The following is a 27,071-nucleotide window of genomic DNA, read 5'->3' on the forward strand; positions in this document are numbered from 1 at the left end:
AACTGCAAAAAAAAAAAAAAAAAAAAAAAAAGCACAAGCCAGCAAGAAAGTCTTTCTTCAAAACCTTCTTAGCCTTCAATCCATCAATTCAGCATAATGTCAAATCCAGGAGGAAAAAAGAAAAGTTGGGGGAGGGGAAAACAGTCTCCTTCTGGAAGCTGATGCTGCTGCTGGCCCCTTTCTGCAGACCAGCCTTAAACTCTCTGAGTGTGTCTGTGATTACATGTCTACACAGGTGGCTCTGTTAACCCCAGCAGATGAGATTGGGAAGGAGTGGTCACATGCGGTCATCACAGCTTCATAGCTTGCTTTGATGGCTCTCGCCGTCCGCAGGCAAGCGTGGTCGGCCTTTAGCTCGGCGGGGGCACCACAGAGTTGCGGAGTGATAGGGAGAGAAGCTAGTTTGTCTGCTCAATGCCCACTTTAAGTAATAGTGAGGGACACACTTTAACCTTGCTCTCTTCCAGAAGAAACTGTCTGAAACGTCTTTGTCTTCTTTGTCATCTGCCTGTGATCTACAAAGAGGGGCTCAGCCCCCTTCCCAGCCTATGGCCAGAAAAGATTTATTTACCCCCAAAGGCACCAATTTTACAAATGGGCAGAATAGATAGCTATCTAGAGGGTCTAGTACTTTCAGAGGTCCCAGAAAGCTGGCCATGGGAGGCCCCACTGACCTGACAACCATCTCCCTCAATCAAATGACCAAGTGTGAAATGCGGCCCGGAAAGGCTCATCCCTTTGTTTTGGGCTATGGTCAGCTCCAAACACCCAAGACAGACAATACCGCCTGGGGGGCTTAAGAGAGGCAGCGTAGGAGATTTTTCATGAGATTAAAGTTTAGTAGAAATAAAGAAAGCACACCTAAAGAGGAAGGAACTCCCCTGCAGGCCACAGACCTAGGCAGATGCTTTGTCCAGAGGAAAACCCTCGCCAGCCTCACAGTGCTGCCTCTTGGGGAGCTGGCTGGGCTCCAAGGACGGAGATAGCAGAGATATGCTTCAGAGAAGACTCATCTTTCTCCTTACCATGAAGAAGATTCTGGGAGGTGGGAGGTCAAGGGTCAGGGAGGGAGAGGTCTGAGCACGAGGTGCCAGAGGAAGAATTCACTCAGCACAGTGCAGGCCCGGGGGAGCCATCCCCCACACCCCGCTAGCTCCCCTGGCAGGATGGGTGGACTCCTGGGGTGAGCCCCCACAAAGCCCTCCACCACCTTGGGCATTTGCTGACGTATGGGCCGGGCCATTCCCACTGTTTCCTTTACTCTGTCTCTGTATAGAATAATATGCGATTAATTGATTTTCTGTCACTCTTTTAGTACCGAAAATTAATTTCAGAGCAACCTGGTTTTCTCAGGGTATGAATCCTCTACACCAGAGTCATTCTGCTGCTCCATTATTCATGAGAGAAAATAGTGAGAGTGTGGGACAGGGACGCCCCAAGGCCACAAACTGATAGTCTGTGTTACCCATACAACAATATTCCACCAGTGCCTCTAAATAATTCACATCTACAACTCAATTTGGGCCTGCACATGGCTCAGGATGCAGCTGGGGGAGGCATAGCTGTGAGATTTGGGAAGTTGTCACTGATGCCGCCGAAGCGAGGCACACGGGCCTCCCCCCTCCCCCGCCGGAGGCCATCCCCCCCCCCCCCCCCCCCCGGGGCTGCGGGGCTGTAGGAGGTGGAGGCACAGGCCCGAGGCTACAGCCTGGGGCCCCAAGCCAGGGCTCCTTTTCCCTCTTGCTCCTGGCAGAGCTCACACATATTCCATAAGAGGACTAAAAATACAGTAGTGAGCTCTGAGAGGGAAATATGAAAGCAGGCCTTATAAACTCCAAATCTAGCTCTGAAGAAAGCAAGCAAGACATCCCAGGCAGTTCAGCTCAAGCAGGTCAGCTCCTTTCTCTGGACCTCAGATTTTAAGGTTTGGTTTGGTTTGGTTTGGTTTGGTTTGGTTTGGTTTGGTTTGGTTTGGTTTGGTTTGGTTTAAACCGAGCCATTCAACAGATTCATCTGAGACCAGACCTGCTGACTCAGGATCTCCCGTGGTCCCATGTTCATAGGAACAACTGTACCGGCTGATCCCCAAGCACTCTTCCAGCTCCGATGGTGATTCTAACAAAGAACAGGGTTAAACCCAAGGCTGTGGAGGGAGGGGCTGCCGCAGGACCGTTGGTAACCAAAGCAGCAAGTAGGTCACCTTGTCCTCTGGGGAGAAACAGAGAGAAAAGCACTGGCAAGAGGCAGCACAACACGTCAGCCTTGCTGTTTGCCATGCACCCTGCTGAAGCCGCTGAACGGACACAGGACCCTGTTGCCTCCAAAAGAAAGACAGAGGTGCCACATGCAATACCCATGCCATGTGGAAATAACCTGTCTTCTAGGCAGGACCCTAAGATTGCCCCAAGATTCCCGCCCTCTAGTGTGCACACCCTGGGTAGCACCTTCCCCTGGGCTTTGGGCAGGAACGGTGTATAGAATGAGATCCCTCCCATGATTGGGCTACTAATCAGTTGACTTTGACTTAATCCAAAAGGAAATGATCCTGGGTGGACCTGACATAATCAGGTGAGCTGCAAAAGGAAGTCAGAGGCGTGCTCCTGGTGGGCTGCACGAAGCAAGCTGCCATGCTGTGAGAGCGTCCATGTCAGGTTCCTGTGACTAGAACCCGCGGTGGCCTCTGGTGGCTGGGAGTGACCTCTAGATGATAGGCAGCAAGAAAACGGGGACATCAATCCTACAACCACAAGGAACAGAATTCTGCCAACAACCTGGATGAGCTTAGAAAAAGACCAGAGCCTTAGATGAGATCACATTTCCCCGACTGACCTTGACTTGGCCTGTGAGACCCTGAGCAAAGGACTCAAACCCCACCCCTCAGCCCCGACCAGGACACCTGGTGCAGGGAAACTGTGAGATAATAAATGGGTGTTGTTTTAAGCCACTAGATTGTGACAATTTAATTTGTTAGACAGCAGTAGAAACTAATATAATGTGCATCAAATAGAAACAATAGGACAAGCATGCCCTTTACAGTTTACAAAGTATTTCCCAAACCCGCATCATGGCCAGCCCTGCATGCTCAGCACCCGCCTCTTCCCACGGCTCCCAGGAAGTCTTCACCGAATGAATCCCCTCAGGTTGATACTCAAGGCAATGCCGAGAGGCTGACAGGGCAGTTTTGCTTTTTTTTAATTTCTCTTTCACGGATGGAGAAATTGATGCTCAAATAAACTTCTCTGTGGTCTTATGAAGAATCTGTAGCAGAAGCAGGACTCAAATTCAGGCCTTCTGATTTCAAGGCCAGCAATCTGTGTTCTCTGTGGCTGCCCCCGCACTATCCTCTCCAACAAAAGAAGGTTGTTTTAAAGGCTAGTCCCAGAGGCCTGACTGCCTACAGCTCTCTACGAAAAGGGAAACCAGAGTGGTCGGCAGACGCCGAGTACCACCATCCTGTTAGCGGCCCTCCCTCCACCCGCACACAGTCAGCACGCAGGCAGGGAACATCACACTGAGAGGTCAACCCCGTTGCACCTCTGAGTCTGCAGCAGCCCCCCTGTTCACCCACTCTTCCGGGACCCTGCGCTGAACCCCTGCATGCAGCCTCGCCTTCCTTCTCTCCCCCAGTCCGGGGACGGAGGGCCCAGCCAACCCACTCATCGAACAGGCTCTTGTCATTTGTCATTAATGGTGTCCGATTAAATCCAAGCAACAATTGGAAAATCAGATTGCAACGCTGCGCTCTTTATTGCTGGTGTTTCCGTAGAACATTAGCAATAAGAAGCCTCCAGAGAGGAGTGGTGAAGGACAAGAAAGAAAAAGAGCAAAAAAGAAAGCAAGCAAGGCACCTTCCCGGGCTGCAAACTTCACAACACAGCCACTTTGTAACATGCACCCTACTCAGCAGCCACGCACAAGGCCCAATAACCTCCTTCCAAATGGTAATAAATCCCCTCGGACCCCAACACGCTTCTAATTTACCACTTGGCTAAAATGAACATTATTTCAAGCTAAGCGTATTCTCAGAAGTGCAGGAGAATGTGGCAGCTTTCCTGCTGACAGAGGAGTTTCTTTTTAAATGTCATGCATTCACTTTCATTACTTCCAAATAATTGCCCAAAAAGATCGGCTGCTGGACAGGGCTGCCCACTTTACATCACTATGAGTCAATTTCATCATCATCAAAGGAGCCACTGGGAGCTGGTTGCAGCCCGGGGCAGGCTCAGCCCTCAGTGGCTGGCTCCTATTGGTCCCCGGGCCGTGCAGAAAAAGGTGCCTCCATCATTCTCCGGGGACAGCTCCAGGTTAAGATGGAATGTTTTCTCTAGATAGACAACATGACCTGTCATCACTGCCACCATCAAATATCATTCTCCTGTGGCAGTCAAATGAGCCAGTTGGACTGATGACTGGATCAGAATCTCATTGGCTGCCCAGCCCTGTAATGTGGTGCTTCTTATCATGGAGCTAACCAAAGGCTATGTATTCCTCTCCCTCTTGAAGGAAAGGGAGGGGTAACCCGCTGGGGTAAGGCAGGGGACTCTCCCTTCCTATTCCCAGGGGCAAAGTGCATATTTTGCGGAAAGCCTGCTTTCAAATCTAACACAGGCTTTGCTTTCAGAGCCCTGGTTTTGGTTATCGATTGCATAACAAACCATGCTGAAACGTGGTGTCTTAATTATTGCTTAAGGTTCTGTGGGTTGAATGGGCTCAGCTGTGCGGTTATTCTTCACGTGACATCAGCTGGGGTTGCAGTCATCTGGGGCTTGGACTGGACTGCAGTCTCCCATGGCTTGCTCCCATGTCTGGTGCCTTGGTATGGAAGGCAGGAAGACCAGGTTCCGTGGGACAGCTAGGACTTTCCGGCTTTCTACCATTGTTCTCCATGTGGCCTTCCCACGTGGTCTCTCTGTGTGGCTCCTGCAGGGTATGAGGACTTCCTACATGGTAGCTGAGGACCCACAAAAGCACAAAAGTTAAAGCTACCAGGATTAACACAAGGTCATTTTGTCACATACTACTGACTAAAGTGAGTCATAAGGCTAGCTCAGACTTCACATGGGAAAGGAGTGAACAAGGCTGTGAACACCAAGAAGCATGATTCACGGGAGGCCATCTTTGGTGACTAGCTCTGAATCAGGAAGCCACATCTTCCTTGTGAAATATCCCCAAATAACTACTATCAACGCTAATCTCCCTTAAGGAATGAGGAGGATAAATATAAGTTCCTTAAGGAGTCTCAGCTCATCGGTATATAAGCATGAAACAGTTTTATTTCTTCCAAGCCTTGCCTCAAACTGTGATAAGTTTAATCCCTCTCTCCTATGACTTAATGACATCCTAAGCAGATTCCACAACTTTCCAGTCTCATTTGCTGATTAAAATAGTCTGGTTCAGTGTGTTAGATGGCATGAGGGAATTATTTTCTTTAGGTATGATTATGGTTTTGTAATTATAAAGAATATCCTTAATTTTAAGAGATGTTTAGGGGTGAAGTGTCAGGACATTGCAGTCAACTTTGAATTTGATAGGTGGATGGATAGATGTTGTTCAACATTTCTGCATATTTTAAAATTTACATAATAAAATTTGAATAATTTATTTAAAGAGTTAATTTAATTATTAGTAATAGTAATAATAATTTAATAGTAATAATAGTAATAATAATTTAATTTTACATAATAAAAAGTTGAAGGAAAAAATCCAGTCCACTTTACAACTTCAATTTCATATCCAATGTAAAGTTATCCCTCTTTCTTATCATTGGCGTTAGGGACCTATAATGTTGGAGGAAGAAACATCATTGTGCCTGTGTGATTATTACTTTATCCATGTTGGTTTGTACAACCAGTAGTTACTGCTCCCTGTGTGGCACATGATGGGACTTTTGGAGGATCCTGCAGGTGCTCCCCACCACGAAGTTCTCTGATGGGTAAGACCCACCTCTGGCTCTCCCTCCTCCACACCATCCCCCTCAGCTCCTGATGCCTGAGGTCCACTTCCAGTTCTCTTGCTCCTAGGTCTCTTTCTGGAAGAATATCTTTCTCAAGGGAGAGGCGGGCAAGATGACCAGGGCCAACTCTCCTCCACTGTGCCTCTTGATCTAAGAAGAACTGTCCTTCCCAGCCTCTAGTTCTCTCCTGATGTAGACTGAGGTTCAGTGGTGGGGGGAGGGGTTGATGACTATGGGAGGGTCAATGCTGTTTTTTCATAGGAAGCTTGGGGAGAAAGTGCCAAGGCCAACTGTTACTGGCTGTCTTGAAAATGCGGGGGTGAGTGCTTCTTATCTGCAGCTGTGAACCTTAATCTAGTGCAATGGACAAAAACCTACTCCACGTACCTATACAGAGACATAAATGTGGCTGATGTATCCAGGCATAGAAAACCCAGTCTACAGACCCAACCCAACCACTAATTTGCTGTGGGACCTTGGCCAATCACTAGCCTCTCTGGCCCTAGGGTTGGTTGGTAAGGGCTCACCATTTGGTCTACTGCATTTCCAAATGAGTAACACAAACTCTGGAGGCTACTTTAGAAGCATGTGGCCAGTGACATGAATCTGACTGAAGAGCCAAGAGGGAGAATGGCCAGGGAATTCGTTCTTCACTCTGATGTGTTTTTTACATTGAAGCTCCAGGTGAGATTTTCATTTCAAAAATGAGTTGTGCTCTAAAAATGTTTGAAAGCCATTCATCAGTCCAACTGGCTCATTTGACTGCCACAGAAAATGCCAGAAAATGAGGAATGGTTGATGTGGGATGTGCTGTCATGCCCATTTAACAAACCACGAGTTCTCTCCAACAGAACCAGATGAGAAAACAGCTCCCAGCTTGGGAGCAGAGAGAAGAATCTTTTGAAATGGTATGTCCGGGGAAGAGTCACTCCCTATTTTGGTCTCTTGCGCGTGTGTGTCTGCACGTGCTCATGCGTGCACACGTATGTGCACATGTGCATGTGTGTGCCCCTCCCCTCAGTCTGTCCATTGCCGGTGGCAGGATTAAATTTCAAACCGCACAAGATATCTGAGCCAGGGTAATCAATCACTTCATCACTGCCACTGCAGATAAAGAGAGCAGGGAGACAGGAAAAGGATGAAGAAGCACAGAAGGGGGAGCGATACCCTCCTGCCTCTGAATCTGCCTCAGAGCAACGAGCCACATGCTTCTGGTGCTCATGGGCTTCGGTGCGCAGAAACTGGAGAGTGAAGAAGGAAGTCCCCAGCAGAAATGGAGACTTAGTCTGGAAGAAGCCCAGGGCTGTCCCCAAACATCTGGTATTCTGGGAAGGACTGGAAGGGAAAAGGGGTCTGGAAGATCTTGGGTTGGAAGGGAACCTCATTCCACACACATAGGATCCCCAAGGAGTGCGTGTGCATGCACCTGCTTACCTAACTAACCCACCAGCCCCGTGCGTGGATTCTGGGATGTTCCCTTTCTGCTGCAGCAGGACCCAGGCATGGCAGGGCCTCCGAAGCTGAGAGGACCCCCACTATCGCCTGGCTAGGCCATGCCTCAGTCCTCCTGCAGGAATATCAGGGCCAGGCTCTGGCAGGAGAGACTGCAGTCTGTCAGCTCTAAGTGACATCAGCGGAGTACTACGTTCCAGTGTCCCGTGTCCTCTGCATAAATGCAATTTCCGCGAATGTCAGGAGGAAAGCATTACAGATAACACATTGTGTGTGTCTTTGACCCAGTAAGTGCTGAAATCACAGATCTCATTATTCTGACATGATAGAATTTTCTCTTTCTCTCTCCCAGTGCAGGCTGACTGCCCTTGTTTCCTAGACTGCAGACCTAATTGTCAAAGGTGCAAAGCCACCGTAGAAAAACGGGCTTCACTTATTCCCTACCCCGAACAAAATGCCAGGTCTCCTTGTGTGAGAAGAAAATGATCTTAGGGACAGCTCGTAACAGGACATTAAGTGGCAGATATTTTTGGTCAAAGCTTTCCTGGAGAGAGGAGGTACAGCGAGTATTTGACCTTGAGTGGCCAGGCAGGATTCCACCTGTGCCCACCCCTCCCCCCACCTCCAGTCCCGAGCACTGACTGTCCAGGAACAGCCTGGATTTGAATTCTTCTTCCACCACTTTCGAACTGTGTGCTGCACTCAAGTTGCTAACCCTCGTCAGCTTTTATCTTCTCATCTATAAAAACAGAGGATGTCGTAGGATGGATGTAAGGGATAAAGAGCTGTTGACTGCATAGAAGGTGCCTGGCAAATAATTGGTGCTGGAAACATTTACTATGGTCAAATATGAGCTTTCGCTTCGGAGATATAAGTCAGTAAATCTTCCATTCAATCAATGAGCAAAAGAAGTATTTCCTGAGTGCCCTGATCATACAGCCAGGAGACATGGGCTCACTAGATATGTGTTGAATGAATGAATGGCTTCTTATCCATCACTAGGTGACTTTGGACCAAATCTCTCTCTCTGTTTCACAGGCTCTAGAATGCAGGGCTGGTGGGGTGGTGTTGATGCAGCCTCCCAGTTTTGATGCTCCATTAGTTGAGTAGGATACTGGGAGGGCCTCAAAGGGACGTCAGACAGAGATCCAATTCTCCCAAGTCTTAGTATTTAGTTAAGGGGCTGTGTCAGGTGGACCTACCTGAAGGTAGCTGATAACTAAAGGCAGCATGTGAAGAGTCCAGGTAAGGGGTGAGTGCTACAGGCACCCCAAAGAGATAGAGCTGGTCTTGGAGGATTGGTGGTTGGAGGAAGTGAGGCCGGGCCTGCTCCTTGGAGGAAAGATGGGATCACTAGTAGCAGCCAGAAGAGCAATTCTGGGCAAGGTGGCATTTGGGCCAGGTGGGCTGGAATACACAGCACAAGCTAGAATGATGATTACATTCCCTGAAATTGCAGTGAAGTTCAGGTCGAGTGAAAAGAAGTCAAACCTTCGGCTATGAGGGCCAAGTATTGACAGCACAGCTGAATGATGAGCTTTCCCCACCTGATGTGGACGTCCTCACAGGCCCCCTTCATGCCTTCCATCTTGCCAGGCCGGCACCTGCAATGCCAGGGAGAGCCTTTAACTGCTGACCTCCTCACCCGCTTCTCCATCACCTCTTTACACAGTCTTTCTGAAGGGTCCCTACCCCACGTTTATCCCTTCCCCTGCCCAGCTTTCCCTCCAGGCTTAAGGGTAGAAGACCAGAAAGCCATAAACACTGGATGGTTCCCTTCATCTTACTTGCCTCCTTGGATTAATAAATGCCATATTTTCCCAATGCAGCTTGGCCTTGCCATATCCTTTCTACCATGAAACAGAGAAAAATATATAAATCAAGTTCTATATTCTGGTGACTGTTATACATTCATTGTAAATTTTGAAAAATATAGTCAAGTATAAAGAAAGTAGTAATCACTGGTGTCAAATACAGATGACAGATAGGTAGATAGAATATTCAAAACTGGATATACAGCTTTACATTTTGTTTGTTTGTTTTCATTTGAGATCCCATCATGAGTATTTCCTATGCCCTTAAAACACTATTTGAAAGCATGGTTTTTAATGACTGTGTAATATTCCACTGAATGCATTTAACCATAAGTTATCCAACTATCACCCTATTCTTGGACATGATAATTATTTCTGATTTTTAGCTACCATACATACTGTTGCAACGAACATTCTATATATAAATCTTTTTCTAAGATCATTTTCTAAGGTGAAATTCCCAGACATGGAATTTCTTGGCCCAAGTATATATATGTTTAAGGCTGTTGATACACACTGCATTCCTCTTTACCTTTCTAAATGTTCTGCAGTTCACTGACTCGCTAAAATGATGTTGCTCATTATTACAATGACTCCTCACGAGGACATGTCTTGTCTACTGGACTGTCTGCTGGACTCTGAGCTCCTCTAACGCAGGAAGCAGTTATCCTCCAAGGCCCCCAGCCCAGTGGTCAACAGACGTGTGTGGAGCGAGCAACTTCGCACGCCAGCATCTCAGACAGCCTTCCCCCCACCAGAGGAGTAGTCAACAGGGCTCATGTTGCTGTCCATCCCACGGACTTTAGTTGCTCAAGTGCAAAAACAACTTCATTATTTAGCTGGTCCCACCTGCAAAATAATCCCACACCATAACTTCTAGATCCTGGTGATTTCATCTCAGCCTAAAGAAAAGCATCCTGACCGCCTGTGTTCCCCCCAAATAAAATGGGCTTCCCTGAGAGGTGGTGAGTGGGGACCCCGTAACAGGGACACTGCTGAGAGAATCCACCTGCAATGAAATGTCAGGACCATCCTATCCTGAGATCCCTGGATTCTTGTCATTCTTGTCACTTCCCGGGACCCTCAGTACAGCCATCTACACCCAGGGCTTTCTCAATAAATGCTGTGGGCTAGACGACAGAATCCCTGCCCAGCTCAACAACTGACAGAAGTGGGTTGAGGGCTAAATCAATGATGTTCACAAACCGAAGGTGCCTATTAAATCTTTCTTCACAGTATCAGCTACACGATGGCCGTATAAATCTTTAAAATGGCTCCAATATTTCATTTCAGTTCGGCTGTACTGCAGGAGTGAGTGAGTAGTGTGCCTCCCACGTGTTAATTCCATCCAGGGAGGCCTCAGGACCCAAAGGGTCAGAGTCCATTGCAGAGGGGCTGGGTAGCAGACCCTTCCCTGGCAGAGGGAGTCCCCCAGGTGGAACCAGAATGTGGTTTGAGAATATACAACAATGACCTTGCGGACTCACATTCACTGAAGCCAAATGAGGGGACACTCAATTCATTTTAAAAATCATTGGCTGGTTTAAGAGAAATTCGGGATAACTGCTTGGACGGACTAGTAACCACAACCAAGTTAATGACTTCTTTGTCTTGGAGGTCCTGGGGGAGTCCACTCTGCGGCAGGAATACCTCGTAAGCAATGTACCCCCCTTAGGTAAGTTGGTGTTGAGAATGTGTGTTGGAGGTTCCTCTAGTAAAAATCTTGTTCTCCTATTAAAAAAACAAACTCTCTTCTAATTTAGTTAAACTCATATTTATTTGCACCACCTGGAATCTACACATGCTAAGCGAAGGTAGAGCCCAAAGCATTCCTCTCTGAATTATAACAACGCTGAGTTAAGGAGATTTTTCTAAGCCTTTAAAGGAAATGAGCTATAAGGTTTTTCCCACAGCTTCTGCACGTGGCATGGGGAACGAGGATCCTCTCCTCTGTCTTCCTAGCACTCCAGAGCCTGACCAAAAGAGAGACAGAGAAGGCTGTCATCAACATGGCGCTAGTATCCCCAGCAAGCAAAGAGATGATAAAGGAGCAAGAGCTATAGCCATCCTTAGTCCCCTAAGAGAGCTGGCAGCTGAAGGGAAGGGAAAGAGCTTTGTGCTCATGAATAGCAACCCCTGCTGCTTACCCGCGGGAAAGGTAGGGACCAAAACACATCTCAAGCTTGGACCATTTCAGGTGACCCTTGGGGTTTGGGGGGGGGGGCGACGCTTCTGTTTCAGCATCTCTTTGTCTTTGTCGAGCTCCCAGTCCCACCACACAGAAATAACTGATGAGCTCTGGACAGCAATTTTACTGCACTTGCCTCAAAGTCCAAGTCCCTGAGGACTCCTGAGCATCCAGCCACATAACTCAGCCTCCTCGTCATCTTCAGATCCACTCTGGGACATTTACAGAGTGAGTTCCTTTTTCCCATTTTCCCCACCTTTCATTCCACCCCACCACCCCCTACGCAAGCACCCACAACGTGTTCATTAATGAACGCATTTAATCAAGTTTATGAAGCCTCTTTATTATCAATAACCCTAATCACTCTTAATTGCTGCATCATTAGTTCGGCCACGCTCAGATGTAGCAGTTAGGCGGAGCAGTAAAATGCAGAAAAATGACTTGCTGCATAAAAGCCTGGGAGGTAAGGACTGACAGGAGAAGAGGCAAAGGGAGGAGAGAAGAGTGAGTGTGCTCAAGCCGTGCAAGGTGGCCTGCTGCTGGGCAGAGGGGGGCGGGGCGGGGAGATGCCATTAAGAGGTTCGGCCAGGTGTAAAGATGCTGGTGAACCAGTTTTGCATATTTCTAAACTTCAGGGAGCTCCACATCAGCAGCATGAGTGAACGTTCTGCTTGACAAAAGTTGATGTTATGTTAATATCTAGCACCTGCCACCCTCGGGGATCTTCAAGCCCTCTGCAAGCTCCATTGTGTTCAAAGCCAAATGCTTGGTGGATGCGAGGTGAAGGATGCACCTTGTCATTGGGAAAGCAGCAAGGGGTGGCCTGCTGCCGGTCTTTGTCAAGACGTTAACTCTCCTGCCTTTACATGTTCTGGAAGTCTCTGCACAGCCAAGGAAACCACTGAGATGCCTCGGGTAAAAAGAGGTGGCCAGCAGCATCTCCTCGCATTGCATTAACCTCCCTAGGAGCCCAGAGATCTAAAACCCTGTCCAAACCTTAGGAGCCCAGAGATCCAAAACCCTGTCTAAAACCTTAACTCAAGGCGTTGTCTTAGGTCTGATTCTTCATCTGCCTCATCTCCCATTCCATAAGGTAGATTTAATGATAAATCTGTGGCCAGCCAACTTCAAATGTGGCCAGCCAACTTCAAGTGAAGAGTAAATGAGATTACATACTGGACAGAGCTGTGAGAAATCCTTGGGGTACACCAGGATGGGTGAGCCTGGGAAATTCTGTCTATCTGCTAGGGGAGTTCTCTATGGGTCCTTCCCTCCTTGTAGTTGTCCCGCTGCTCTTTCCCTCAGCCTTGCCATGGATGAAAATCTCCATAATGAGATTTTATACACAGGAAGTCTGAATCCTGGAGGCACAAAACTCTCTCCACCTCCAATTTCTAGAATTCTCTCCTGCATCCCGCCCCTCTCCAAAATGCAAAACCAGCCTTTCTACCTTCCCCACTTAAGTGTTTGTTGTTAATGTTCAAGTGTTTATGCATATTTCCTAACTCTACCCCTTAAGTGTTTATTGAAAAAATATTTGTCAGTACATACTACATGCCAGGCACTGGGAATATAATGGTAGGTCAACATGAAGCCTGTCTTGAAGGAGCTTATGGTTCAGTAATGAATCTAAGAAACTATAATATAACTATGTCCCAACTCTGCTCACTGCTTGGGTGCTAAAAATATTCCATAGAAAGATGCTCTCAGTCCTAAATAAACAAGCCAGTGCCTTACTCGGCTCTTCATCCCTTTTGTGCCCTCACATTTCGAGGGCCCCACCAATGCCTCTCCACGGACGGCCATTTCCTGGGTAGTTCCCAGATATCTACCTACAGGCTCAGTTCTACCCCTGATGAGGATGTTCTAGAAGCTTCACTCTCAGCAGGAGAGGTCTGGAGCTCTTAAGCCCTAGGCTCACCAAGCTGCTCCTTTCTGAGTCTGTGCCTCTTTCTTAGATGCCAGTTCACATATTTTCTGGCCACAGCCAAACCCCGTTACCAGGGGCTGGCCCCATCCCATAGCCCAGCGGCTGGCTGAACTGCTCCAGGCCTGGCAGCCCACCTAAAGCCATAATGCTAGTTTCCCCTCCTTCTTAGCCCTGCCACAGCCAGTGGAGCCAACTTGCTTGACTTAGAAAGCTTCCCATATCACAAATCGACAAAAATAAATAAATTTGTTAAAGAATGCATGGGTGCTCTCGTTGCTCGGGACCCAGCCTTCAATGGTGGCCCAGAATAACCAGTTACCGTCATAAACATTCATGCTCATGACTAATGCTGTTCAGGCCCCAGGTAAATTTGTCTCCATCTGTTGTCCTCCAAATACAAGTTGTGTCTAAATGCCACAGGAGTTTGTGGGTTGGACCACTGTTGGCATCAGAGATCGACACTGCATTAGAGCATAGAGATTCTCTTATAAAAGCTGCATGTAGTCACTGAAGTATATTTTGCCTTACTAAACAATCTATACTACTTTACATTTAAATATACTGCATCCATATATAAAGTTAAATGGATAAACTGTGATACCACCTTTTCACATTTCTGAGTGGATCTAGATACTGCTTTAAAAGACAGTGAAAATCAAGATGTTGAAAAGATAGCCATGTCTATGATGAAAACGATGTGCTCTGTAATATTTTCTGAACTAAGGATAATTTATCGTATGTGACGTACTTCAGTGTTTGAATAGGATATATAATATTCACATTCATTTCTGAATCTATGTATTGTTTCAAGACTTATATTGACAATTCCAGTCGCTACTGCCTCAGCCATGCAAAATTTCTCCAAACTGAAATGAGTAAAAATCTACATAAGAACTACAATAACTCAAAGATTGTCTGTTTTGGCATTGTCAATATAGCACAAATTGTGTGGAAAATCTCACTTATGACAATATAATTAGTGATTTCACTGAAATAAGGACCAGAAAAATAAATTTAATGATAAATACATAGTTACTATAAATTAGGAATGTCTTTTTATATCACTCGCCCAAAAACCACTGGACCTTCAACAGAGCCATACACAATACACATTGTGTACTGTGACATATTGAAGACATACACAATAACAATTAAATTCAGTCATCTTTGATATTTATCAATCTTCAGCCAAACAAACTGCAGTTTAACCCATGTTTGAAGGTATATTAATCAAGGCAGGAAGACAATATTTTAAACAGTTCTTTTGTTTAACTTGTACCTTTTATACATTGAAATATGTAGCCATTTATCCATACTCTTGCCTTCAGCCCTAAAACTGCTAGGTGCAGTCCTGCTAATCCTCGATGTTAATCTACCAAGGTTTGAATCAGTAATAATGTATTAAAACAAAACTGGGGGGCACCTGGGTGGCTCAGTCGGTTAAGCACTGGACTCTTGACTTCGGCTAAGGTCATGATCTCAGGGTCCTGGGATTGAGCCCAGATCAGGCTCTGTGCCCAGCGGGGAGTCTGCTTGAGGACTCTCTCTCCCTCTCCTTCTGTCCCTCCCCATGCTGCCACCCCCCACATGCATGTGCTCTCTCCCTCTCTCTCTTTCAAATAAACAAACAAATCTTTAAAAAAAAAACGGGTAGACCTTTAGATCCATTAAAAATCCTTGCTATTATAAATAATATATCCGCTAACATTGCATACAGACCTTTACAAACTTCTGAGATTATTTCCATAGAATAAATATATAGAAATGTAATTTCTAGGTCAAAGGGAATGCCCACTTAAAATTTGATATACATGGATAAATTGCCTTTTCAGATGATTGCACCAACCAATTTATACGCCCACCAATAGAATGTGTTTCCACACACACAAAACATACATGTTACCATTGTTTCTAAGAGATGAAAAGTGGAATCTCACAGATTTACTACAAATTTCTTTTCATTAATGGAAGATCTTTTCTTACATTTGTTGGATATTTGTATTTCTTTTTCTACGAATCATCGGTTAGCATCATTTTGCTACTAACTTTCTTTTTCTTACTGATGTGTTGGAGTTCTTTGTATATTATGATTGTTAAATCTTTGCCTAACATACATAATACATTTTCCATTTGTTATTTGTCTATTTACTTTGTTAATGTTATCTTTTGATGTGAAAAATATACAACTATTGGGTAATCAAATCTGTCAATCGTAAAGGTTTCCAGCCTTGATGTAATTCTTCAGAAGATGTTCAGAAAGATCTGCTCCTGCACTAAATTAAAGAACATTTTCTTATATTTTATATTAGGATTTAAACCCAAATCCTTTTGGAATTAACTTTGGCAAATTAGTTTATCAATTTCAGTGCCAATAAAATATTTAATTACTATAACTTCATAGCACATTTGACAGATAGCAAAGCAAATCTTACCATCAGTATTCACCTCTTTTCCAAGATTTAACTATTTTTATATATTCACTCTTCCAGATGAACTTTAGAATCAACTTGTAAAATTCAAAAATATCCCACTGAGATTTTGAATGGCATTCCATAAATTCATAGGTTAACCCTAGATAAAGACATATTTACAAGAACGAATATTTCCAGCAAGAATATGGTACGTTTCTCAATTTTTTCAGTTATTTTCTTAGCTCCTTCAATAGCCATTGCATAGTTTTTCCACGTTTTACATTACTATTAATTTCTAGCAACTTGTTACATTCATGAATAGGATATTCTTTCTCATTCTTAGACTCTGGTTGATTATTGTTAATGCATAGGAAAACTATTGAATTTTGTCTTAGATCAGCCAATTTACTGAGCTCTCTTATCTAGTGGATTCTCATTTGATTAACTTAGATTTTCTAGGTTCACAATCTGCTGTAATTAATAATGAAATTTTTGGCTCTTACTTTCCAATATTTATATCTTACTTACTTTTTTTGTATTATTCCTTTGTCTAGATCTCAATGGTAATACATCTGTAAGGCCCCTAAGTGATAACAGTATTGGAAAGAAGCTTGGATCTATCCATTTCAGCTATTTTACTGTTTACTATGAGGATTAGTATTGGTTTCTGATACTTTTTTGTTAAGAAATTTCATTTTATTCTAATGTACTTACGTTTTCTAAATTACTATTTTTACTTCTGGATATTAAACTTTGTGAAATGCCGTTTTACACCCTAACAAGATGATCATGTCTGTTTTTCCCCTTTAATCTACTTAAGTAATAAATTATATTGCATTAAAAGATTACATTAATAAATTTCCTAATGCTGAAACAAGCTTTCGTAATCATTCGTAGAAAAATCCTCCTGGGATACGGCATCTTTCCTTAATATATTGCTGTGTTTGATTTGTTGATATTTTTCTCAGCAATTTTACATCTCTAAACAAGGAAGATTATTCTATATTTTTTTCTTTGAGAGCTTTGTTGACTTTCATTATCAGAGTCAGAAAAGGAAGTTATTCAAAAATGGAGTCAAAAATTGAAGATACTCTGTATTCTTTATGCTCTGGAGAAACTATGTGATCTGGGTATTATCTTTTCACTATAGACATGATAGAACTTGCCCACAAAACTACCTAGACCTGGTGACTTTTTTGTGAGCTTCTAATGAAACGCGATTTATTGTTTCATTTTATACATATTCTTGAGTCAATTTTGGACATTTTCCACTTCCCAGGGTGAGGCAAACCATTATATTTAGATTGCCAGAATTTTTGGAATCATACTGCATGTAATATTTGCTTCACATTTTTAATATTTATTTGAAAACATTTGTGATTATAATAATAATAATATCCCCCAAAAGAGATCCATGTCCTAATCCCCAGAAATTGTGAATGCTACCCAGTATGGCAAAAAGGACTTACAGATGCAATTAAGTTAAGGATCTTAAAATGGGGAGATACTCTTGGATTATCCAAGAGGATTTTGTACATAATTATAGAATTCCTTATAAAAGGAAGGCAGGAGGGTTAAAGGGAGAAGTAGGAAATATGACAAAAGCAAGAGATTGGAGGGATGCCAAGGAAGTGGTTGGGAGACAAGGAATGCAAGGGCCTCGGGAATCTAGAAAAAGCAAGGAAACAGATTCCCCCATAGGGCCTCCAAAAGGAGACAGCCCTTCCAACACCTTGACCGTGACTCAATGAAACTGATTTCAGACTTCTGGCCTTCAGAACTTAAAAGAATAAATTTGTGTTGCTTTAACATGTCCCATGTGATGTGTCACTTGGGTTGTTTTTTTTTTGGTCATTCTTGCCAAAGTTTAATCTTTTTCTTTCTTTATTTCTTTTTTTTTTTTTTTTAGTATTTTAAAGAACCCACTCTTTTTTTTTCTTTCTAATTCATTTGTTTCTATCTGCTAATTCTTTCCTCTTACTTTCCTTAGTTTTTTTTTAATTTTAATTTCTTTCACTCCTTGAATCCAATTATTACATCATTTACTTTCCGTTTTTTCTTATTAATAAAGTTATTTAAGGATATGATTCATCTTTAAAGAATTTATTCTACATTCCATAATTTTTGATATGCAGGGTTTCAGAATTTTAAAAATTTTAAATAATCTGTAACTCCTATTTTGACTTGTTATCTGACCTACCAGCTACTTTTTAAAAGCTGTTTTAAATTTTGGAGGTTTTTTTTGAATCGTGAATTTGTGAAGTGGTTGGCAAGTATCATTGTATTAGTAAATTCCACTTTTAATGCACTGATGCAATCATGGTCAAAGAATGTGGGCAATAAACTTTCTGCTTTGGGGAAGTTATAACTATAAAGTTCAGTTTTTATAGATGTTTCATTGGACTTTGTGAGGAATGACCACCTTGGTTTTGTAGGGAACATGATTCCATATGTAACTGGGAAATCACACATCATTGTTACGTATATCCTTTTTGTCCTTATTTATATCCATGGCAGTTTCTGTCTTTATCCCATAGATGTGAAGGTTTTAGGTGAGAGAGAAACATAATTAAAGTTTATTTACTTAGACCACTCTAGAGGTAGGAAGACAGAATGTGGATTAAGGGACAAGCATGGAGACAGTTGAGAGACCCACATAAGCAAAAGTGAGGAATGTCTGAATGAAGCCAAGCAGTGGAAAGTAAAAATAGGAAAGGCCCTTAAAAATTTTTTTACCCAGAATGAGGTTAGATGAGAAAACCAAGGCCAGCCAGAAGATAGAAACAACTTACCCCAGGTCACGTAAGTAACTGGCAATAGAGGAGGGGACTCAAATCCGAGCCAACTGGCTTCCGGCCTCAGGCACTCTGCACTGCACCATACAGTAGTCGGGGAGTCCCCAGGAACAACCACACCATTCTGTACACTCCCCCTAGTCCGTTCTGCAAGGGCACCTCAATGCTCTCACCCTCTCTTTTGTCATTAAGGACCAAACGATTCAAGAAAGTGATTGTGCCTTTGAAAAAGTGCTCAACATCACTCGGCATCAGGGAAATCCAAATCAAAACCTCAATGAGATACCACCTCACACCCGTCAGAATGGCTAAAATTAACAAGTCAGGGAACGACAGATGTTGGCGGGGATGTGGAGAAAGGGGAACCCTCCTACACTGTTGGTGGGAATGCAAGCTGGTGCAACCACTCTGGAAAACAGTATGGAGGTTCCTCAAACAGTTGAAATTAGAGCTACCGTTCGATCCAGCAATTGCACTACTGGGTATTTACCACAAAGATACAAATGTAGGGACCCGAAGGGGTACATGTACCCCAATGTTTATAGCAGCAATGTCCACAATAGCCAAACTGTGGAAAGAGCCAAGATGCCCATCGACAGATGAATGGATAAAGAAGTTGTGGTATATATACACAATGGAATATTATGCAGCCATCAAAAGGAATGAGATCTTGCCATTTGCAACGACGTGGATGGAACTGGAGGGTGTTATGCTGAGTGAAATAAGTCAATCAGAGAAAGACATGTATCACATGACCTCACTGATATGAGGAATTCTTAATCTCAGGAAACAAACTGAGTGTTACTGGAGTGGTTGGGGGTGGGAGGGATGGGATGGCTGGGTGATAGACATTGGGGAGGGTATGTGCTACGGTGAGCGCTGTGAATTGTGCAAGACTGTTGAATCACAGATCTGTACTTCTGAAACAAATAACGCAACATATTTTAAGAAAAAAGGAAAAGAAGAAGATAACAGGAGAGGAAGAAAAGGGGAGTATGTCAGAGGGGGAGACGAACCATGAGAGATGATGGACTCTGAAAAACTGAGGGTTCTAGAGGGTAGGGGGGTGGGGGGATGGGTTAACCTGGTGATGGGTATTGAGGAGGGCACGTTTTGCATGGTGCACTGGGTGTTATGAACAAACAATGAATCATGGAACACTGCATCAAAAACTAATGATGTAATATATGGTGATTAACATAACAATAAAAAAATTAAAAAAAAAAAAAAGAAAGTGATTGTGCCTTCATCCAAAAGCATCTATTAGGCCCCACCTTAATGAAGGACTGATAAGGTACTGTTTTGAGAGCCCCAGGCACTGCCCTGCCCGAGACAGACAACGCAAACTGTAGCGAGCCCAGCAAACACCTCCACAGGTCGGGGATCACTTCCTATGTGGCCAGCCTGGCAGGAATGCATTCGTATCACGCTGTTTCAAGATGAAATGCGCTTTGGCAAGCTTAAAAGAGCAATTGGTTTTGAGCACTGGGGGCATTACTAAATGTTATATTATATTTTTAATGGATGTTATTATTATTATCATTATTAGTGTTATTATTATTATGTGCTGAGCACTCTTTCTGCCAGGCTTCATTCTTTTGCATCTCCTTATTGTCCTAACCAATTTTGGGTGGGTTTTTTGGGGTTTTTTTTGGGGGGGGAGTGGGAGGCCTTCTGAATATTTGTAAGTTTGGATGTATTTCAGAAATACCACAGCGCTCATTATCATGTTGGTAGTCGGTACCACTGGATGGCTATTGTCCTAACCTTTCCAGTCAAGAGGGGTTAAGTTTCCTCATTCAGAAAATGGGGACAAATTTGGGGGGGAGTGTTATAAGGATTCAAGAATGGATATATGTAAGGTGCTTTCAACAAGATCAGTAAGAACTCAGCATATATTCACTTCTGCTGGTAGTACAATAGCTATTGCCAGACTAACTCTTTAGTAGTAGTAGTAGTATTCGACAAGTTTCTAGAGGGACAGATTGCCTAAGCCTTTCAGCCAGTTTCTCAGAATCCAGGCTGATAATATCCTTTCCAGTAAGAGGAAGTTACTATAGTGGAAAGAGCCTGGAACCAGACAGACGTAGGTGGAAGCTCACCTATGTGGTAGGTTTAGCTGTAATCTCTTGGGCTAGTCATTTAGGGTCTGTGAGCCTCATTCTTATCATATATAAAATGACAACAGCATCCCTACCATCTAAGATCAACAGACACACTGATATAACACAGGAGTTCCAGCACTCCCGATGCCCACCCCCAACTTCTTCCCTCTGAACTACTGAGTTATTTGCTCCAGGGTGAACCCACAGGACGCGTTGGATAAGGGACATAAGGGGTCCATTCCCAGAATGGAGGAGACCAAGGCAATGGAAGTGGGACCTGGAGAGAGAGTGGGGTGGGCTGACTGGCCCCAAATATCAAGCAATACCGGAAACATCACAGCCCCAAATGAAATAAGCACACAGTTTGGTGTGAAGATGGCGAGAGTGAGAGGGTGACAGGAAAACATGCCCGTGTGATTTTCCTACCTCACCCTGCAGAGGGATTGGCTGCGGCTGGAAATGCCTGTGTGTGGAGAGAAAGTTAGAAGGAAGAACAATGGGGAGACAAAAGTCTTGGGGGAAAAATGCGGACAAATCAAAAATACAACGTACCAAACTCTAACAAACTCTGTCAGGAAGCTTTGTAGTCTCTCAGCAAGTAGAGCAAATGGAAGTCAAAGAATGAAAATGAGAGACTTGGGATTAGAAAGTGACAAGCAGAGTGCCAGGCATCACAGGGGGCGACATGGATGGTGTCGCTCTTGTCATGAGTATTCCATTACCACACATCCCGTATCAGCCGCCTCGGGGGAGCGCCCATGTTCTTGCCTTGTGTGGGGCCCAGGGATACAGGTTAAGCCACCTAGTGCTGGAGACAAATGTGTGTGTTAAAGCAAAAGATGTTGACCCATACAGTAATGCAACTCCTAAGCAATATCTGGAGGCATTCACCATGGCTGACCAGCGGTCACCTCTGGGATAGACCAGGCGTTTACCATCCCCACTCCTACCAGGGGAACTACAGACCTATTTGCAGTGGCCGAGAGAATGAGGACAAGTTTGAGGGCATCAATCCCTGAGACAGATGGGACCACTGTGACTGGAGGGAGAGAGGCACAGCCTGAGTTCTAGAATATGGCAGGCATGGAGACTGATGCACCATCCCGGCTTCTCCTCCATCATTCCCATCTCTGTCCTCTCTCAGGGTCCTGGGAGGAGAAATAACCCAGCTAAGAACAGGGCAGCAATATCAGAAAACATACCACAGGTAGGTGAGTATTTCAAAGGAATTGAAAAAGGTGACATTTTCCATTATGGCCCAGTGTGTTGGTGCTAATATTCCCCCTTTCTTAACCACAGGCAGCCCCTTGACTTCGCTTCTAATAGGCACCGCAGAGGAGCCTCAAGGAGAGGTTTTGTCTTGCTGACACATCTTATTTCCACTCTTGTTGGCATGGAGAAGGCTACTTTGTTTGTGTTTGATTCCAGCTAGGCCACAACGGGGCCCCCATGTGATGAGGAAGAATGGCTAGAAGATTGCTCCTAGCTTGGTCAGCCACGGCGCAAAAGATTTTCTCATGCTAACCCTCTCCCACCTCCATGAGCACATCCTAACCACCCCCCCACAATGCTTCTGGTCCCCAAGTACCTCGGAGAGGTTCCAGCTGTGTGTGTTTCGTATGGACAGTGGTCACGCAAACCCTGTGCCTGGATTGGAGGAAGAGGACTCGTAGAGTGTGACGTTCTCTCCCACAGAAACTCTTTCCAGGCCAAGGGACTTCATCAGGAGCCGGTGAGATGGTGAAAAGCACCTATGTGTTGGAACCGAAAAGGATCTGTGTTTCAGTCACAAGTTCAAGACATTGATCCATGACCACCACGTACCAGGGACTTTTCTGGGGGCTGGCAACCTGCCAGCGAAGAGCAGCTCAAATGACACGGAAGTCCCTGCTCATGTGGGAAGGAACCACATTCTACCGAGCTGAGAACCAACGGTGAGCCAGAAACATGGGGCAAATGACAACACTTCTCTGCATTACAGTCCCTTAATTTGTCAAATGCAACTAACAATAGCCACCTTGTGGGGCTGTTGTGCCCTTTCGTGACATACTACACAGATGTTAGTTATCGTCATGAATGTTTTCACAGCCTAGACCCAAGAAGTAAGATTCTTTTGTTTTTTATTCTTTTCATTCAAGTATAATTAACACACAGTGTTACATTAGTTTCGGATGTACACTATAGTGATTCAACAATTCTATACATTACTCCATGCTCATCATGACAAGTGTACTCTTAATCCCCATCACCCATTTCACCCATCCACCCACCCACTTCCTCTCTGGCAACCACCAATTTGTTCTCTGTAGTTAAGTCTGTTTCCTTATCTTTTTTTGTTTGTTCATTGGTTTTGTCTCTTAAATTCCACATATGAGCAAATCATATGGTATTTGTCTTTCTCTGATTTATTTCACTCAGCATAATACTCTCTAGCTCCATCCATGTCGTTGCAAATGGCAAGATTTCATTCTTTTTATGGCTGAGTGATATTGTTTATACGTACCACTTCTTCTTTATCCATTCATCTACTGATGAACACTTGGGCTGCCTCCTTATCTTGGTAAATAATGCCCAAGGAGTAGTATTCTCAGAAGAAGAAAGAAACTGGAATGATGGTCCTGATTCTCTTTAACCCAGGAAGTTCAGCACAGCCTCAGACTAGAACCTTCCCCAGCTGACTTGGGGTCATCTTTTCTCCTACTGTCCCAGTACTGTATCTCCCTTTGTTATAGTATTTGACATACTCTACAATTGTCCATTATTCTGCACAGCCTTGAGAACACACACCCCTTCTGATATAGTCATGCTATTTAGTGCTATTTAGTGATATAGTGATGCTATTTCCATAGGTAGTTATGAACTGTTAAATTTAGAGGAAAAATTATGAATAAGGAGAAATGAATGAATAAGGAGTCTCTGAGTACTGCTGCTTTCTATGCTGCATTCTTAGCACACCATATCCTAAAAGAGCAAAACATGTAATTTATTCCATAGGTGACATTAACCCTCCAGCTTGCTACTGTCCCTCAAACCAGCTCATCCCTTCATACAAATACAGGCCAAAAAGATGGACTGTGTGTCATCTCTTAAGGATGCTTCCATTCCAGGCCTCTTTCTAACAGAATCATTGTTCATTGTAAGAAGGCTGAGAGGTAGTGCTAAGGTGTGGGGACAGTCTCTCATAAGGTGGCACAGCAGGTGGCTATGATCACACACACATGAGGCACCCAGAAGCTGGAGCTGCTCCTGGAATCGAGGGTCGACAGAGCCCAAGTTTGGGTGCCATGGACCAGTGGCCTACCGTGCCGGGTGGGTGTGAGTCTTCTCCCCATTTCTTCAGGTATCCGCCCCAGGGCTTATTCCCCAAAAAGTCTCAGGAGATAGTCTCAATTATCACCTCTTGAGCATGGACTTTGAAATCAGAACAACCTAGTTTTGAATTCAAGCTCAACCATCTATAAGCTGTAACCAAGGGCCTCCATTCCTGCATTTATAAAATGGAGCTGACAATGTTTATTTGATATTTACTATAAATACTATGAATATTAAGAAGATAGTTTGTGGGAAGTACGAAGAGGGAGTCTAATACACAGCAGACACTCAATAATAAGCAACAATACCAGCATTAATTGAGGGTTTGCCGTGTGCCAGGCCCCATTCTAAGGGCTTTGCACATATTCACTCACTAAATCCTCCCAACAGCTGTGGAAGTAGGTAACTTAAATGAGGATAAGTATAAAACAATAAATACACAAATAATAAATATAATAGAATACAATATGATATATATTTGTGTGTGTATGTATATATATATATATATATATATATAGTTTTTTAAAAAGAGAAAACTAAAGCATAAAGATGCTTGCTCCCTAACCTGCCCCAGGCCACTCAGGTTATAAGTCCCAAGTCAGGATGCATGCCCCCATCCCCCTGACTCGAGTCCCCTCTCTGACCTCCATGCAGAACAAGTACTGCCATTATTGACTCTTTATACGAGTTCCCTAAAAGTATTTAATTGCACAGACCAGCCCTGATACCAGAAGGTACACATCCACATCCGGGTCTGCCCCGCATCCAATGCGGGCACATCAGGGCTGTTAAGACCCTGTGATCTCTGCTTGGTATGGGATACCCTCGAGGAAGAATCAACCCAGCACTTCGGAGAGCTGCCAGTCTCTGCAGTGAGGGGCAGAGCAAAGTCTCTAGGACTAAAGGAACCACACAAACAACGTCAGCCCCGGAGGGAAGAATGGAGAAAGAAACCGAGGCATGTCGCCAGGCAATGCAAAGCATCCAGGGCTGAGAGAGGCAAGCAGAAAACCCACCAAGACTCAGGAGGCTGAGCTTTGATTGACATTCTCTTTTAACTGAAGGTATGGACCAGTGATCCAGACAAGAATTGTTGCTTCCTTGGGTGACAGAGATCTCAAGAAAATCTCAGCTTGGCTGAAGCATCAAGAGGCAAAGAGAACCAGCAGGAGCGCCAACTTTTCTTCCCCTGCCCAGACATGTAATGGTGTAATGACTTGGCTAGCTCGTCGGAAATTCTGTGCTGTATTTTTACCTTCTCGTGTAGATCCCCTCTTCTCAGTAGACTACAGCTCTTTACAGGCAGAAGCTAGGTCGTATTTACTCCCTGGGTCATCCCACGGCACCTGCCCTCGGTGAACGCGGCACACTGACCATTTGCTTTGTCCGGTGCGGTGCGGGGAGCGGAGAAATCCCCACGTGGCAAGTAGACTCTCCATCAGGGTCAAGAACAAAGGGTCCAGAGGAGATTCACACTGCCAGAAAGGGGGGTCATCGCAGATACACTGCTGTGCGTGAACCAGACACAGCGCCCTCCTCTGGCCAGGCTTATGTCCTGCGTTCCCAAGAAGTGGGGCCTTTAGAGCAATGTTTAATGCCTGCCGGCAGGCTGAACACCACTTCTCCCTACTCCCTGCTCTGCCCTGCCGGAAATACTGGCCAAACACCCCCGGAGAGCTCAGGCCTGGCCCCGAAGGGACCACTGCGGCCTGATGCACCTCACCGTGCCAGAGAAAGCGTAAGCCCGCCTCGCCGGCTGAGTGCAGCTGTGGCTGCTAGGGAAGAGCTTGCCCGCGTGCAATAACCTCTCATTATATTTTAATGTTGTTGTAACTTTATGGCTTAATCAGTATTTGCAATTTGTTAGTAGCCTGGGCGGCCATAAAATTGTTTTCCAGGTACTGAAACATCCCATCAAGGTTTGTAAAGCAGTGGTTCTTAGTTTATCACACCCATAAAATGCCCTGGCAATTTGACAGATATAATAACTTTTTTTATCAAGTGTCTAATTTGAGAGGAAATTAAGCCATACGTTACATGCAGCTCGCACCGGGATTGGGAGCTCTTCAGCCTCTGAGTCTCTTGGGGACGCCCCTCTTCTCACCCCGTCTGTCCTCTTCAGCCAGGGGCTAGAGTTCACGCTGGGCCTTGGCACAGGGCTGGCTGCCACCCTCACCGAGCTGGGGGCAGGGGTACCCCACAGCAGGGCCTGTGTGCCCTGGGAATCCTTCATGAGATGGTGCTTTCTCACGGGGGCTCCAGCAATGGTTGAGAAATGAGTCCCCAAAAAGAGCGAAAGCGCTGCTAATCTCTCCCTCTTTGTCTACCCCCAAGCTTGACATTCCTTAGGCCTCATCCCACCTCGGGTCTGTATACCAGAGGAACAGGCTGGTTCTCTGTCCTTCACTCACCAACTGCATCTCCATTCTTCCTAGCCACCTTAACCTCTCCTGCTTTTCTCCACCTTCTGCTCCATCATAAGGAGAGAGCAATTACATTAGAAAGACACGTGGGAAAATCAACTATTTCCTTGTTTGTGACATGGGTTTGCTCCTCTCTGCAATTTTAAGTGTTGATTTCTCTTGGGATGATGTTGAACCACCATGGCGGTAAAGGATTATACTGTATGCATATATACCTCCCTGCCCCACTCAGGCTCGAATTATGACCAACACATAAGCCCCCAGCATCAATGTCCACGTGGCTCAGCAATGCGGGTGATGCTGATTTCCTCTCCGGCCCCAAGGGGTACATGCCATTGATGAGGAACAATTCTCATCTGGCTTTCCAACACTCGGCTGCAAAAGCGTCCTCCCTCCCTAACACCCCGCCTGAGGCAGTCATCCTAGAACATGGAATCTGGGCCACCAGACACCATTGCCATTCAGTTGGCATTTCCTGGGCAACCACTAAGTGGCCAGCAGCATCCTAAGCTTTGAGGGATTCAGACTTAACCAAAACACTAGCCCTGCCTTGAGGGTCCCACCATCTAATGGAGGAAACTGACCAGAAAAGCAAAGGTTAGCAGGCAGTAGAGTTGTGGGGTGCTTGGGAACACAGAAGGGGACCCCGACTCAGCCAGGGCTCACAGAGGAGTAACTCCAAAGAAGG

Source organism: Callorhinus ursinus, unplaced genomic scaffold (assembly GCF_003265705.2).
Source record: "Callorhinus ursinus isolate GAN/ISIS: 27379988/994484 unplaced genomic scaffold, GSC_fseal_2.0 scaffold17, whole genome shotgun sequence".
NCBI lineage: Eukaryota > Metazoa > Chordata > Mammalia > Carnivora > Otariidae > Callorhinus > Callorhinus ursinus.